This window comes from Elephantulus edwardii, unplaced genomic scaffold (genome assembly GCF_000299155.1).
Source record: "Elephantulus edwardii isolate Elephantulus edwardi_28Jun2011 unplaced genomic scaffold, EleEdw1.0 scaffold00051, whole genome shotgun sequence".
NCBI classification, from domain to species: Eukaryota; Metazoa; Chordata; class Mammalia; order Macroscelidea; family Macroscelididae; genus Elephantulus; species Elephantulus edwardii.
In genome coordinates this window covers 15767438-15772945 of record NW_006399801.1, presented here as the reverse complement: position 1 = coordinate 15772945, position 5508 = coordinate 15767438, and the positions used below count along the sequence as shown (strand labels likewise).

Sequence of the window (5508 nt, the reverse complement as noted above, 5' to 3'; positions counted from 1 at the left end):
TAAACCGGGTGGCTCCTTGGAGCCAAGGATTCTGAGGCTCCGTCTAACATACTTTGGACATGTTCTGAGGAGAGACCGGTCCTTGGAGAGGGACATGCTTGGGAAGGTGGAGGGACAGTGCAGGAGGGGAAGGCCCTCTATGAGGTGGATTGATTCAGTGACTGGAATAATTGGGATGGGAGTGTCAGAGACAGTGCGATTGGCACAGAACAGAGCAGAGTTTAGGGCTGCTGTACATAGGGTTTGCTATGAGTCGCAAGCGACTCGATGGCACGTAACAACAACAACAACAACAACAACAACATTCATTCATTGTTGCATTTTTCTCCCTGCCCACCCCTCCCCCGCAGTTTGCTCTTCTCTTTGAAAAGTAAAAGAAAAAGTCTTTCATTGGTATACAGTCCCCACCCCACCCCACTCCCCAGTACACTCCACTATGCAACCTTCATTCTCGACTCTTGTCATATGTCATACTGTCTTCCATAGTGATTGCACCATTTTACACTCTTACCAACAGTGAATAAGGGTTCCAGTTTCTCCACAACATCGCCAGCATTTGTTGCTCTGCTAAATTTTGCTATTCTTACTGGGGTAAGATGATATCTCATAGTTGTTTTTATTTGCATCTCTCTTGGAGCTAGGGAATTTGAACATTTCTTCATGTGTTTGTTTGCCATCTGAATGTCTTCTTTGGTGAAGTGTCTGTTCATCCTGTGCCCATTTTTCAGTTGGGTTGTTTACTTTTGTCTTATTGTAGTGCTTGAGTATTTTATAAATTCTAAATAAATAATATTTATTAAAAAAATGTCTTAATATAACAAACAACTTGGGTTTGAATCTTAGCACTACCATTTACTAACATTCTATAACCTGGGTTGAGTTGCCAATATGGCTAGTTCTCAGCATTTTCATCTATTAAATGGAAGTAATAATAATGCCAATCTCATAGGATTGTTATCACATGGATGAATGTTTAGAAGAGTCCTGGGGGCATGGTAGTGTTGAGAATTGTCTACACTTTTTTTTTTTTTCTGTCTTTTTTTTTTTTCTATAATTATATTTTATTAATTTTCATAAACATTTACAGAGATTTTGGGCTTCCACTCATTCATTGTTGCACTATTCTCTCTACCCTCCTCCCAGTTTGTTCTTGTCCAAATGCCACAGTGCTTGTCAAAGCCAGTTCTGTGTCTACACTTTTCTATCAAGCAGCATCTAGGATATAAACTCAAAGGACCAAGACCATTTGTCTCCTGCACACTTTCTCTCCCTAGTTTTCCCCTTTTCTCATATTCATTGTTCAGTGGTTTCTCCCTATCCTCATCCCAGTTAGCTCCCAAGGCTCAGACTTCATTTGTTCAGAGGGACAGTGACTTGGGCTATGCCAGTCCCCAACCGCAAGGAGGAGGATTGCGTCTCAGGTGAGGATGTCTAGCACTGAGTTCTACTTTCACACATGTAGTATCCCCATGGTTTGGAATCCACTTTAGGATAACTTGTTTGTTTGGTGTTTTGTTTTGTTCTTTATAATTTGACTTTGCACAGAGGAAGTACTTGAGTAAAAAAAAAATCAACTCACTAGTTATATGTTTGAAGGAATAATCTAGGAATTCTGTAGCCCTTGTTGTTGTGATTAGATCCTGTCAAGTTTGACTCATAGTGGCCCTGTGAACAACAGATCTAACTCTGTCATGTCCTGTGCCATCCTCACAATCTTTAAGATGCTCGAGCCCATTGCTGCAGTCGCTGTGTCAAGCCACCTGTTTGAGAGATTTCTTTGCCTTTTACATCCTTCCACCTTTTCAAGCATGTGTCTCTCTCCAATGAATAGCCTCTCCTAGCAACATGCCCAAAGTATGTGAGACAAAGTTTTACCATCTTTGCCTCCAAGGAGTTCTCTTACTGTACCCTCCCTGAGAATTATCTGTTTGTTCTTTTAGCAGTCCATGGGATAGTCAGTACTCTTAAGATTGTTGTTGATAAATGCCATCAAGTCAAGTTTATTCATAGTGACCCTATGAACTACAAGTCTGCCCTATCCTCTTCATCTCCTTGAGCCCACCATGTAGTCACTGTATCAATGCATTTCAACTAGGAACTTCTTCACTGACCCTCCACCTTTCCCATCATGATGTCGTTTTCCAACAACTGGCTCCTCCTAACAACAGGCCCAAAGCATGTGAGACAAAGTTTCACTTTCAGGAACATCTTGACTGCACCAGCTCTAAGACATCTATTTGTCCTGTGGGCAATCTTCTCCATCACCACAACACAAAGGCATCCATTTTTAAAATGAGAATGATGCTCTTTTGTTCATAGGCTCACTCCCTACGAGTTGTACTTGACTGGACAGCTTTTCACCAGCGCCACCACTATCACCACAAATGTGGCCACCACTATCTGTGTTTTTGTGTTGTGTGCTTTTAGATATATATATATATATACTTTTCCTCTGAATGATGCCTTGGCCTACTTGATGGCTTTTATCCCACTCTGCTTTTATTTTGATTCAGCTCTAAATAGTTTATAATTTCTGGCTTTATGTCCTCTTAAACTTAGAACTTACCTAGAAGAGTGTTACAAAATACCTGACACGATGGGTTTTTCTTGACTGTTCTTCTGTCGTTGTTTTGTAATATTCTTCCATTATAGTTTGTGAATGTGGACTGACAGTTATGCTTTTGCATATTTATTGTGGTTTCCTTTCTGGCCCAATATATTTGGACAGTGTCTCATTTGAAAAGAATATGCCATATCTACTGGGTAAAAAAATTATTTCTCTCTGTATATCTATTAGATTGTAATTGGTAATGTCATTATTTAGGATTTACCTAACCTTATTAACTTTTGCAGTATTTGATCAGCCAATTTCTGATACACAAGTTTAATATACTCCATTGTAAGAAAAATCATAGCCATTAGGCAATTGCACAACAAAGCACCTTTTTGGTGGTTTGAATCCATGAGCAATTCCTCCAGAGAAAGATAGGCAATCTCCTCCCTTGTGAATGAGAATAAGGAAGGGACAATTATCATCATCATCATGTAGGGTTATTGTGAAGATCAGGTGAGAAGATAATTCTTATCACAATGTTTTGTAAATTATTTTAAATTATCACAATGTTTTGTAACTTAAACCAAGAACACATTGAGTTGTTTATAGTATGGTTTAGAAGCTTATATTACCTTATAATTTCTAAATGTGGATGTAAGACTTTGAACAGGCCACCTCTCTGTTACTCAGGGAAGAAATGAATGCTTTAAGTCACACATGAAATAATTTTCTTCTTCTATTTTAAGTATTCAACTTTCTCCTTGGGTTTCTTGTAGGTGTACAGATTAACAAAGTTTCACTTCCTCAAAGTGGTTTCTTAATTTGCATTAGGTAAATGTTTTATATGAGCTTACTTTATTATTATTTGACCTTTTAAATAAATCTTTGCTGGGAGACATAATGGGACTGTTGATAGAGGACATTGATTGTCAAGAGACTAGGTTTGTGCCTTCGCCCTGTCACATAGCAGGCATGTGACACTGGCTGGGCTGCTTTATTTACCTTCTCTTGCCTCAGATTCTGCATCTGCACAGCAGTTAATTGTATTTGGTCTCTAAGAACCTCCTTGCTGTGAGATTTAAAAAGGATAGCAGAGCCTGGTGTGTTGTGCTGATATGCAATAACAGAACACCTGGGGTACATGACTGCACCTCCGCCACATGGCCAGCAATGGAGTCTATAGTTAGTTGTGCTTGGATACTTTCCCCTTATCTCTGTGCTTTAGTAGCACTTTCTCCTCTAATTAATTGTTCATTACACCTATACCTCCTTTTTGTTTTCTGTGTGTGGATGAAGTAGAAATATGCCTCTTGAAATATTTGCTGGATCTCCTGGTCCAAAACTGATAGAGGCAGAACAGTTGTTGAATTAGATTTTAGAACCAGTAGGCTTTGGAGGTAGAAGTATGAGACAACACAAGAGAAAAACGAGGCAAAAAAAGGGGGGCGGGGAAGATGATATAAATCTAGGAAGAGGTTGGAGGAAATTTAGCTGTGATAAACAGGGCTAGTTTCAGAAATATCTAACTCTTAAGTCTCTAAAGACTCAACTCAACTCATTGCTATCCAATTGGAACTGACTCCTAGCTGACCTACAGCAAGTTTTCAGAGGCTGTAAATTGAACCGGAAGAGACTGTACACATTTCTCCTTTGGGTCGATTAGAAATGCCCACCTTCGGGGAGCTCTGGTGGGCTAGTGGCATGAAGCTGTGCCGCAATTCCGTAAGCAAGCGGTTCGAATCCACCAGATGCTCCATTGGAGGCGGGGCAATCTCCTTCTGTGCCAGTGGGATCCAACTCGACAGTACACAACAAGAAAAGAAAGGAAAAAAAAAAGGTTAGTCCCCTCAGCCAGCAGCTCCAGCGCCACCGCGGACAGTCGGCACTCCGGGAGGGACCGAGGCAGGCCAGCGGGCGGCGGCTTGTGCGCGGCGTGGGGCGGGGACAGCGCCGGGAGCTGCCAATCAGCTCTTTCCGCGCTCCTGCCGCCGCATGTACCTGGGGCCGGGAGCACTGAGAGTATTTACACTGCTACACCGAGAATAGAAATCTGCTACTCAATTGGATTTGATATTCCAGAAGAACTGGCCTTTGTGAGAGCAGGAAATAATTAAGATTCTGCCTCTTGTTGTTATGTGCGACTCTTAGGGACCCTATATACAACAGCCCTAAACTCTGCTCTGTCCTGTGCCAACCGCACTCTCTGATACACCCATCCCGATTACCCCAGTCACTGAATCAATCCACCTAATAGAGGGCCTTCCCCTCCTGCGCTGTCCCTCTACCCTACCTACGTATGTCTGCCTCTTAGTTTTCCTCTTTATTTCATATTGGAGAACAGCCAGAAACTATGAACAGCTTTGGTAATGAAGAGTTTGACTGCCATATCCTTGATGAAGGTTTTACTGCCAAGAATATTCTTGACCCAAAAATTAATGAAGTTTCTTCTTCAGATGATAAAGATGTCTTTTACGTTGAGGACCTTGGAGACATCCTGAAGAAGCATCTAACATGGCTGCAAGCTCTTCCCTCCCTTTTACGCAGTCAAATGTAATGATAGCATAGCCACAGTGAAGACCCTAGTTACCATAGGGCCAGGATTTGACTGTGCTAGGAAGAATGAAATCCAGCTAGTGCAGAGTCTTGGGGTGACTCCAGAGAGGATAATCTATGCAAAATCCTTGTAAACAAGTATCCTAAATTAAGTATGCTGCCAATAATGGAGTTCAGATGACTTTTGATAGTGAAGTAGTGCTGAGTGTTAGGTCTTCGCACTGGACGTAAGGCCAAGGACTCAAGGAAGGGACCAGAGAAAGAAAGAAAGCTAAAGAAGCTTTATTAAGGGGTCTCCCGGGCGGGATTCCTTGGTCTGCAGAGAGAGAAACAGGCAGAGGGACAGATCAGGGAAATACCACACCCTAAAGTGGATTAGGGCAGGTTTTATAATAAGGGTC

The 5508-nt window shown here is 41.6% G+C and overlaps 1 pseudogene; it reads left to right on the top strand.

Annotated features, from left to right (window-relative positions):
• The first annotated feature begins 4904 nt into the window (after positions 1–4904).
• The window catches only part of LOC102856717, a 3015-nt pseudogene continuing 2411 nt past the window's right edge, over positions 4905–5508 (top strand).